The sequence below is a fragment of the Aptenodytes forsteri genome, unplaced genomic scaffold (assembly GCF_000699145.1).
Source record: "Aptenodytes forsteri isolate BGI_AS27 unplaced genomic scaffold, ASM69914v1 Scaffold239, whole genome shotgun sequence".
Classification (NCBI taxonomy): domain Eukaryota; kingdom Metazoa; phylum Chordata; class Aves; order Sphenisciformes; family Spheniscidae; genus Aptenodytes; species Aptenodytes forsteri.
In genome coordinates, this window is record NW_008794743.1 from 1,746,474 (window position 1) to 1,758,492 (window position 12,019).

The window sequence follows — 12,019 nt, forward strand, 5'->3', positions numbered from 1 at the left end:
CGGGGACCCGGCCCTCGGTGGGGCTTCGGCCGTCGCACGGCCCTTTTCCAGTAAATCGGCACGCCATCGGCCGCTGCTGACGTGGAAAGCCTCCCACCTCGAGACACCTCGGGCTGCTGCCTGCGCTTCCAGTCAACCGTCCCGTGCTTTGTTGCCACCGGGCTCCAATGCTTTTGTGACCGCATTAAAAAGCATTTTCCAAATCGTGGCCTAGCCCATGGTCAGATTAAAACCCTTCTCGTGTTGGGAACTGTATTGCTCATTAGTAGTCTCCCATTCCGAACCTTATCTCTGCACCAGTGCCTCGCCTGATGTTGTAGCGGTAACCGAAGGAGCGCATGGGCCACACGATGCCTTCACAAGCTCTCTCCAGTGTTTGATCTTACCAAACAAACCCTTGCTGCTCTGCCTGTTGATGGGCATTTAAAAATCACTCCCAAATCGTATTATTTATGGGAAAAATTATGGAACGTGCAAGCAGCAATGGGTAAAAAGCTGTAGCTTACAGGGTTTAGACTTGTGAATGGCTACAGGCCAAACTATTTATATTTTTCTGTTTCACAGAAACATCTAGCACATTTTGGACTCTGGGGAACTTCTAGTGTTAATAATTGCGAACTTTTGTAACAGAAAACTTCACTGTGAAGAGATCGAGCTGCCACAGGGAGGTACACATAATTTCACATAATTTCTCCTTGTGTTTGGAACATAGTATATGCCTATTTCCATCAAACACACCTAACACTCTGGGTACAAATAGAGAAAACAGTCTGATGTGGCATAATCATCCAAAAATGGGAGGAGACAATTCCATGTTTAATGACATTCAGCTTTTCATTCTCAACCTTAAATACAGCACAAAAGGTTTGCTGTCAAAATAGTTGTTGCAAAGGTTGGAGCTGATGTTTGCAATGGCATTTTTATTAGTATTATGCTATTTATGAACTAGGTTCATCTGACTGAATTCTGACAGTTTGGAAGTTCAAGTTATCCGGAAAGAGCTTCTTACTCTGTCCTCATTTTTAAATGCCTTGATTAATTTCTCAATAAAAAGTAACCGTCTCATCTGCCAGACAATATTGTCATTGTATGCTAAAAGACGTAAAGGATATAAAGCACCTGAATATTTGGTGTGGTTGTCCATGGGTTCCATTTTGATGTTGACATAAGGGATTGCAGCATTCTTCAAGTCCTCCCCTCTGGATGTCACCTACCGATAAGAAATGTGTCGAATGAGGAAATAGCCAGTGTTCTGTTAGCAGATAAACTTGAGTAATTTGTTATAGAAACTGAGGTGTGGAAGTTATCTCCCCAGTCAACTCACATGACATGAAGTGTGATCCACTGAAAGATTAAATGTTGCAAACTAAGGCTAGACTTTTTCTTCCCCCTTTTTTTTCAGATTAGAATGACTGATTCCGCTCTGTCAAAAGTTGAGGCTTTGTTAGTAAGTGTGGAAAGTAAGAAGGGCTGATCCTGCTTAAACAACAGGTCAATAACGTTTCTTCCATACGTACTGCTCAGTATCTTCTTCCCCAAATACAAAGTATTCTTGGTCTTCTGGTAGCGTCATACTCTTTCTTGGCAAGCATCATTTGCCAGAACCTGAGTTACACAGGGAAAACACTGATTCTCTTTAGAAGCTGCCAGTTCCTTACCTCATTTAGACAAGTTTAAGTGCCCCAGCACTTATCCCCGATCTGTTACATTACCCCATCAATCTAGTGAAGCATGGCCTTGTTCTTTGCGTGCTGAACACCCATGACTCCTGCTGGCTATCAATAATTACATCTTGCAGCAAATCACAGAATCAATTCCTAAAGCCTCAAAACTTTTGCTGTCAGTACTTCTCTTTTAATTTTCTGTTCAGCTTCCTTAGAACACTCAAAGCAGGAGAATCCCCTAATGTCACAGTTGATTCATGTAAACAGAAAGTTCCCCTTTTTGGGAAATAAGTTCCTTATTTCATGTATGCCCTTTTTTCACAAACAGATCCAGATGTGGACTGGTAAATAACAGCAACTTATTTCTAAGTTGCTGCGGTGAATATAAAATGAAAACATATAAATGAAAACAATGCTCTTCCCTTTATCTGCTGCTTCCTTTCATGTTTTCATGTCCAGAATGCACAGATGATATAGGTGACATTCTGTTGCTAACAAATGTCTAGAAAACAAATATAAATAGCATCTCACAAGATGAGATTTCCCTCCTGCCCAGAGGCGAGGGCCAATGGAGCTTTTGGTGTGCATGTAACTCCTAACCATAGTGCAACAGTCAAGTAACTTTTACATATAGCGGAACAGTGGTTAAACTCCCAAAAGAACCACAAAGCTTGTCAAACACAAAAACATTTGAAACTCCCTTTTTTTCCTGTGTGTTTTTCTCTCTTAAAAATTAATGAATATTTTAGCAATAGCACTTTTGGCTGAACAAGGCCATCTGCTACACATAAAAAATAAAACTATTTACTCTGAAAAATGAGACTGGTTTAACTCATTACAATTATAATGGTTTTATCTTATAATGAATATAAGCATTCACAGTTCTTGAAAAAGTTCACATTTTATTCTAAAAAACAAGTAAATACGCAAGCAAAATAGAGAGTCTATCATTAGCTATGGAGACAGAGAGAGTACAGTTGGTGCATATGCCAGGCTCATGCTGTCATCTTCACAGAAGTGCAGGAAACACCAATAAATTACAAGCACCACATCTGTACCGTGCTTTTGGTTAAAGTGAGATCATAGCTCCAAAATTAGAATGGCTGAGAGCGTACACTGCTTCCTTTCACAAAACAGAAAGCAAAAATTACTTTGTCTCTTGTCTGGTATCTTCTGAGATATAGGGATTCAGTTAGAGATGAAACCCAGAATTTTTCAGAGCTCACGCTAAACATCTACTGGGGTTTTTTTCCAGAGCAATGGAACTACAGACAACTGTCCCTCTCCAACCCTCTCCCACACAGTGTCAGTCCAAACCTGCATGCTGAGATACAGGCTAAACAGTTACTTTTATTCCATTTTAACAAATATTTTGCAGGTTCTTACAGAATGTTATCCATGACTGCCACTGCCAAGATAAATACTGTCACTCTCCTATAGCCTGATAATGTATAGTATTTGCATACAGTATTGCACTACATTATTTCAAAGAGTGAATGGTTTTGGCCTACTATGATTTAAATTCTTTGGAGGTCAGGAACCAAAAACTTTCTTAAGCTTTTTTTTACCAACAGAGACAAACAGGCAAAAAATTTATCCAAATTACTGTTTCTGATGCAGCCTGACATGCCATTCTACATTCCCCTGCCTCTCAGTCACCACAATGTCCATGAAGAACATCACGTTATTACATTTCTAGAATAAATTCTTTCCTTGTATGCAAACAAGTCAGCCAAAAAATTACATGGTCTATATGTTTTAAATGATGGGCAATGTTTCATGTACTTTTCATTCTCCAGTATTATTCTTTAAACACTAGATGGTGCTCCTTTCCTGTTTCACATTCGCCATTTGTGTTCCCCTCTCAAGATGGAAAGAAAGATACAAACCATGAATAAGCAGGGAAGCTTATTTGTAGTTTCTGGTTCAGTAGGAAAAACCTAATTTAACTTCAGTTAACTGTCTCATATAAAACCAGCTGAATATACGACAACATTAAATGCATTGTTTTTACTTTTTGTTGCACTGCATCTTATCAAGAACTCTTCGCTATGAAAAAGCAACAATTATACAATTCAGTGAATGGCAGCATTGATTTCTAGTTACACATCTGTGATCTGACTTGTAAAGATATCCAGGCAAGTTGGTAGCCATGTAGAGGAGAGAGAGTCAAATTAGACCCCTTATGAATAGAAAAGAAGGAACTACTTAACTGTAGCAACGAACTGGGCAATCCATATGCACATAATCTTTGGCTTGTCAGCATTCATGTAGATCCAGACTGGCTAGAGAACTGCTATAGAGCTTGATAGGAATGCTGAAGAGGATAAGCAGAAGAATTCAGAGTACTGTTGTAGGACGAAAAGATTAATGGGCAAGAGATATAAACACAGATAATGACACAATTAATAAAACACAATTATTTCAGCTGCTTACAGTGGAACTTATTTCCATGTGCATACTTGATTCCCAGTGGAGAACCTAAGAATATGTACATATAATGGGGACTTACAGAAGTGTCCAGTAAAAAGAAAGATCAGAGGAGATCACAGAATAGACTTTAACAAAAATCTTCACGTAATCCTTTTTTTTGTGTAATTGTTTTATATTACATGGAAGCATTACATATAACAAGAATCAGGAAAGATCCAGTGGGATAGAATGGATCACAAACGTTTTATATCCACTGTCTCACAGAGTGAGAAATAACTTAGTGAAGGGCTGCTTAAGGTTACCTTTATTCCCTGTATAGCAGCTTAAGCAATGCTGGGCTAAAGAGCTTAAAGATGAACCCAGAACATTCACTCAAGGGATGCTCAAAATCACTTTTGATAATCAGTCAGATTTTCTTAGAACAGGAAAGAAGGAGATGTTGAAGAGTCATCCTGTGAAGTAAGAGCCAAGAGAGAAAGCAAAAGAGGTTAGTACAATTAATTTTGGAGTCCATAATTCATAAATGTTCCTGTGGTCAGAAGTCTACCATTGCACTATCAGAACGGAGGAAGGGGATTTCATGGACAAATCAGAGAGCTGGACTAGTAAACAGGAAGATAAACTATCCTTGAGCTGCAGGGATTCCTTGCCTTGCTTTATGCAAATTGTAATATTCTGCCCAGGGTACTACTTCATAACAGAATTGCAAAGTGCATAAGGGAAGTCCTCAGACTTGGGCTATGAGATTAGCAAAGTTTGTAGTACACAAGACAAGCTACTTCACATAAAACTAAAAAGAGGAAAAGAGGTGACAGGAAAAAGTATATCACTGCTGTACAAATACATGGATGCTTCTGCTGGCATTTATCTACAGCATTTAGTGGAGACAGTTTTAAGGTAGTGCTTCTACCATTACTTGCTCTTATGTAGTTCAGAAGGCCAATTTTAAGGTGTAGAAACATACTACAGGTCTACTGGGCTATATATTTGTTTGTCAATCTCAACTTGCTGAATAAGGATCTTCTGAAGATCTACAAATACATGGTATTATTTACATAACAGTTCTACAGTCCATCAGTGTTTTATGACATCACATCTCATTAATGTTAGAGATTTTCATTTTTTCCTGTTAAGAGTTTACAAGCCCATCTTCCCAGGTGCAGTGGCTGATATGAACATTTGCATGACCTGCCTGCACTAGCAGAGATGGCACAGAACTATTCTAACTCGTGGTAACAGTGTCAGGATCTGTGACCTCAAAGCTTTTAACTATTCTCTAATCCAAGCTGTGCCCAAAAGTTGTTCCTGCTTTCTGCACAACATTTCAGAGGCCCAGCCAGTTTTCTCACCTGTCAATCACACCATGGCCCTTTTCCTGACTTTCTAACTCATTTCTTAGTACACCATATCCTGGCTGACACCTTTTCAGTATTAACTGCAACCACGAAACTGCATTTCTTCGGTAGCTCCTGAACTTCCTTCATCCTATGTATCACTTCCCTCCCTCTCCAAAGACAGAACAGTTCATAGCCAAGGCTTAATGCTGATGTGAGATAATGGCAGTCACGGGTATATTGAGAAACCTTCACTGTCTCGTTCCAGTGGACTTCCCCAGGAATTGCAGCTAGTTACAAGCCCTGACAAGGCCTTCATCTGTGTGCCTCAGTGGATGATTCAGTATTAGTTTATAGCTACAGCTTACACACAAACCCGAGTGCCAACAATACCCGCTGTTGTAATTCTTATCCAGACGTGCTTTTCTTATTTCTTACCATTTTATCTTCACTTTGAATGTCCATCTCATAGAAAGCTCAGATTCATGTCCCCAGTCTTTAGATATTTAACTGAGGCTTAAAGCTGCAGTTGCAAGTTCAGTATAATCCACACGTGGGATGTATGTTGCAAGTGAAAAGTCTATTCGCACCAGCTTCCATCTAGCATCAATGACAAAACAGCAGATATTGGTGGAGAGCACATCATTTCAGCGTTTAAACTTCAGTGGGATGAATTCCAGCCTAAATGCTTTGGACAGGAACTTTTCTTTTGATGTAGACTATGAAGTGCTTAACATACTTACAAGTATTAGTTAAAAGTTACAACAGTCACACCAGCTCTTTGCAAATAAGCTTTCTTCAAATTCTTTTAATTCCTAACTTTATCACAGGTCCCTTCACCCCTTGTCAAGAAATAAATCAAATATTCTAGTAAAGGGTAAATGTATTTGTCAAAGCTGAATGGGATCGAAAAAAACTAAAGATGGTAAACTGAAAGACAGTTATATGTGTTTTAAATAAGAATCTATAACTAATATAATCTTATCTAAAAATAGGCAGATTTAGCCAGACTATTTGGTCTAGAATCCAGGCTACATTCGTCACAAGAAAATGATTTTGCAGGAAATCTCTCCTGCTATTTGTTTCTGCTCAAGACAAACATTACCAGAGCAGCTTTTCCTGTGGTTTTCTGTTTTGGAACTTCTGACTTTGGCTTTGGATAAAGACAGGAAGCACATGGAAAACTGCAGAAATACAGATTCAAGAGTAAGTCACACATTCAAATCTGGAGCCAAACTAACCCCAAGTCCTTTCTAACTAAGACAGATATTCAATAATAATATTATCTAAAAAAATGTGAGGGGAAAATTATCCCATCATATCCAGACAGCTGCTCTCCTGTACCCAATTTTGCTAGCAATATATGCCAAATTTGCAATTACATTAAACCATTGGCTTACCTGGCAATAATAAACACTTGTCCTGACCCTGTTGCATTAGCGTGCTGGTTTTGGCTGGGATAGAGTTAATTTTCTTCCCAGTAGCTAGTACAGGGCTGTGTTTTGGATTTGTGCTGGAAACAGCATTGATAACACAGGGATGTTTTTGTTGCTGCTGAGCAGTGCTGACACAGGGTCAAGGCCTTTTCTGCTTCTCACCCCACCCCACCAGCGAGCAGGCTGGGGGGGGCACAAGAAGGTGGGAGGGGACATGGCCAGGACAGCTGACCCCAACTGACCCAAGGGAGATTCCACACCATGTGACGTCGTGCTCAGCATATAAAGCTGGGGGAAGAAGAAGGAAGGGGGGGACGTTCAGAGGGGAGTGAGCGAGCGGCTGGGTGGGGCTTTGTTGCCGGCTGGTGTTAAACCACGACAATTAGTATCAATGGAAATTTTGCATAAGTCTAGAAAGAGAGATCTGTATCCTAGAAAAAGATACAAAGTATAGATGATTGAGAAGGGGGAAACGTTACTCCTTAAAGACTAAGCTATGTTTTCATGGCATGTGTTCAGAACTGCTCCAATACCACTTCTGTTTATTGAAGACAAATGTTTTCCATTCTCCCCACCTCAAATCCTAACTGCCTTTTGCAGCATCACCTTTTATTAATACCAACACTAGCAGATGTAAAACAGTAATTGCTTGTGCTTCACGGAAAATACTGTAAATTGCATATGTGGTTAGTCTGAGGACTGCCAGCTTACACTTACAATAATGCATTCTTATTGCCCTTTGAGATACTTAATGAACTCTTCACAAAGGTTATGGAATATATACTTCACTCAAAGCAATTAATGGCCACAGCAATAATTTTTATTTGGAATCTTCTGAAGGCTTCACTGAGTTAATCTCAAGCATTTACCAGATAGCTACCCAGTCACAAGACTGCTGCGTACTGACATAACTCAGTTATTTCCTGAATGCGAGATCTACACATAGAAGCAGCTCTCCCAAATGTTCTTTCATGAGTTTTCATTTAGAATTAATTTCTCCTGAGAAGTGACAGAATTTGGGGAAGTATATGACAACATCAGATTTCTTAAAACAAAGAACTTAGACTCTCTTTCTTGAAATTTCTGTCTTCAGAACCTCTAATTGAAAAGGAATATCTAATGTAATGTATTCCGCAAACATAGCAGAAAGATGAGGGGGCTAACAGAAGGGTGTTGGGAGAAGGTTGATGAAAGAACTGAGAATGAGTAAGGAGTAACGAGGATAACTAAGATGGCTTATTTACTGCCAGTGCATTAGGTGTTGATTCAGACTCTTCAGTCCCAAACGAGACACAATTCCTGAAGAAATAAGTGATAAATTTACTTGAGGAAACAGTAAAGGGGCAGGATATGGGGCAGTAATTGTGGCGAGCTCTAGCACCAAGTGTATTCAGATCATGAGACATGAAACATCAGTTAAGAATAAAATTAAGGGATACACTGAATAATAGTGCATGACACAGAACCAGAGCCAGCACTGGCCATGTTGATACAGTGTTTTGGCAGGGTAATCGTGTACCTAAATACAGTCTTGTGCTGATATGACTATACTACTTCTGGGACTGATGATACCCTCAGCACCCAAAACTACTCTGCTGTCTGAGTGTTCACGCTCACCTGGGGTTGCATTGCCCCATGCAGATGATTCCGTGAAAATGGGAATTGGATCCCATTAATGCTAACATGAATCTCAAGTTCCAACACTTATAAGAAACTCATGTCTTGTTTGCCAAACATACTGGTATCTCCTTTGTAGGAAAAGTGTTTAAGTTACATGGGTGAAATTAGCACAGGAAAAAGCACTTATTGAAAAAGAAAAGCTTTGTCAGACAGACATTTAATAACGTCATAGATAGTAACGTACAACAATGAGCTGGCAGTCACCTTAGAGCTGTGAATTACAGAAAACAATTACTACTTTTCAGCCTGAGCTCATTAGCCTCACTCCAGAATCCACCTTAGCAACAATTTTATATAAGCAAAGGAAAACAAAGCTTCATTTAATTACAGTGTGCAGGCATTTCCATTAATTTTGATACCCAGTATGGAAAAAAAAAAAGCAACTTGGCAAGCCCAAGCTGATCCTTGTCATTATCAATTCTATTTTTTTCCTCAGTTTAACAACACTTAAGAGGTAAAAACAATAGATGATATCCTGTGATCTTTACCCTGATCAAGGTTCTCTTAGAGGAAAAGGTTTACACTGTAAAAATATTTTAAGTGATCTGCAAATAATTTTTTTTATCTCCTGCATTTCTTTATGACGTAGATCTACAGTGACCTCTGCTTTTGTTTACTTCTTCATCCTCTTCAGTTTTATGTTAGACAAAATACAGTTTGTGATTTTTTTCTGCAATATTGCTAGAAGGTTCCTTGAATAAAGTAATTTTAGGTGAGATTGCAAGGATGTTAAATGTTTCAGAAGAGAACTCTTCTCTGATGTGTTTGTTAGGAATCTTGAATTACAAAAGGACAATGAAGGATAAGGAGAAGCTAGGTGCCTTGCACGTGTAGATCAGTGTCTACATAAAGTTAATACATAACGACAGACAGGGCATCCCAATGATCTGAATGAAAATTCCTTGCCCTTGCAATCGTTCAGGTTTCAGTCTCGACGGATGTCACAATTCAACTACCAGTAGATCTCTAAGCTCCTGAACAGTTTTCTAGTAAAACAGAAATTCAAGGTCAGATACCCTTCAGACATACAAAATAGGAATGGAAAGGGGAAATTAACTTCTGATACTCAATAGCAAACTTTATTGACTATTAAAAATTCTGTAGTGGCACTAACTTCATCCTAACTACTTCAGATAAGATTTGCTTCTGTCTCAGTGTTTAGTTCCATATATGTCAAGAAGAATTTTAAAAAACATGTACGTGCAGCAGAGGTTTGTTGTTTTGGTTTTTTTCTCCTAAAAGTGCTAGGTTGTGGATATGGGTTTATATTTGAAACCAACACTATTTACTTCATACTGGATTTCAACCACAGAAGATGTAACTACAAGAACATACATCTACTAGACTTTACCTTTACAAACCTGGGGCTGTGAAAAGGGTTGTGGGGTTTTTTTTGTTATTAATTTCAGTGACAGCAAAAAGCAGACCACAGATCAGCAAGTGATCATCCGAGGCTGGACTATGTCTTCTTGTAACTTACAGACATTGCCACAGTATCTTAGTGGAAGGTTGAACAGAATGACCCTGTGCCTAGGAAATACATATGTTAAAATGTTTCATAAGAAACAAACCAAACAAGATTCATGTGATTCAGTTTAGACTCCTGGGTTTGTGCCTTCAGAATGCAGAACACATGAGAAAAAAATCAGTTTGATTTTGACTGTCAAAGAACATGAAAAGCTGTATGTCACCATCTCAGTGTTAGCCTTGCTCTAGAGTTGATGTATAATTCCAGAGCTTGACATCTGAGAACCTAAGATATTACAGAATCTTTAAATACATAGACAAACTGCCAAGGCTGGGTCCTTCTAAGCGTGTAACTGCCTAGGATTAGATTTTTCCTCTAGAAATACTCCGCAGGACATGAACTAGAACTTTGATTTGTGATACAATGCAGAGATCCAGCAGATGATGTAGTGCACGGTATGAATGGATTAAATGAATCACTTTTCTATCTTCTCGTATGTGAAACTCTCTCAGCCACAGCTCAAGCCGACTTGGAGTTAACTTTCTTCTAGTGATAGGTAGCTTTGCTTGATTCATATCCTCCTGGGTTTCATTAGCAGCAAGAATGAACTGCATTAATCTTTTGCTAGACTCACTGGCAATTATAGTCCTGGTTCATGACTACTCTTGTGGTGCTCAATAGCTTTACAAAATACGTGTAAAGTGCTCCTCACTCAGAACAGTGTTTTTCACACCTGGTTTGATGGTTTATAATGAGAAAACAAGATGAGTAACAACAGAAAGTTAAACATTATGAAAGCATTCGTACAGCAAGCTCCTCCAAACTTGTTGGAGGGCTCATGTATACATCTTTGTAAAACCCTCTCATTTCCAGCGGCACTGGATCAAGCATAGGCCAGATGTGGGTCCAGGGGACCGCACAGAGTGCAAGCTGCTGCTGCAGGCATTCGGCAACCTCCGCCCTGTTCCAGCAAGCAGCCCAGGATTCAAGGGGGCAGAAACAAACAGTCTGTCTGTCCCTGGCACTCTTATGGAAAATGTTATTTCAGAGTTGGATGTTGACAAAAAGATAGTATAAACACTGCATGGCTTTGCAAAGGACACAGATTTTGGACCGAATGGGCAGGGAAAATCTCTGACCTAAGCTGTCTGTATGGGTCTTGTTTTTATAGAATACCATAAACCTCAAATTACTAGGCTAGTTGTGGATGCTTAAAATTTTTGAATAACCAAGAGGTAGAATGGGCATTTAAGAATTCAGTGGCCACTTCTGAATATTTTGGGCAGGCTTTTTTTTCTTTTTTTTTAAACTCCAATAAATCATTCATTGATAAAAGATCTCATAAAATTAGCTCCAAAAGAAGAACCTGAGTCATTTACATTTTTTGTGAAATGGACGCCGCCACATATTTGTTATTCCTATGTATTTTAAGTCATTTGCAAATGAAAGAACAAAAGCATTTGTGCTCTTATGAAAAGTGCAAAATTTCTCTAGCTAAATGGAAATATTTCTATTCATCTATAAATAAGAGATCTGTTTTAAAGCAGCATGCACCAAACAACCCTCCCATTACTTTCACATGAGAATGGAAGGCTGCGGGACTAGAATGTTCAGTTTTTATAAGACCACAAGAACTTTGACTACAGCAGAAAAACACACATACTTAAATCCCCTTCTCTGCTGACCTTTTGAAGGTATTCAATATTTTATGAAGAGCGGGATCAAAATGCCTTTATGTGGTTAAGTGCAAAAGGTTCTTTATGCTTCCTCCAGTGTATTATGGAGGAGAAATTCCACTCCTTTTTTTATGCTCCGGTGTCATACCTGTGCATTCAGATGATGGATATGTCATCTACTTCTTAGGCTCACCATGAATTCACATAGCTTTTCATCTTAAAGGTCAATGATAAACCTTACACTGTCGCTTGCCTACCAGAATATGTTGATAACAGTTGGCTCAGTGGCAGGTTCTTGAGGGGTGGGGTTTTTTGCACACACAATGCA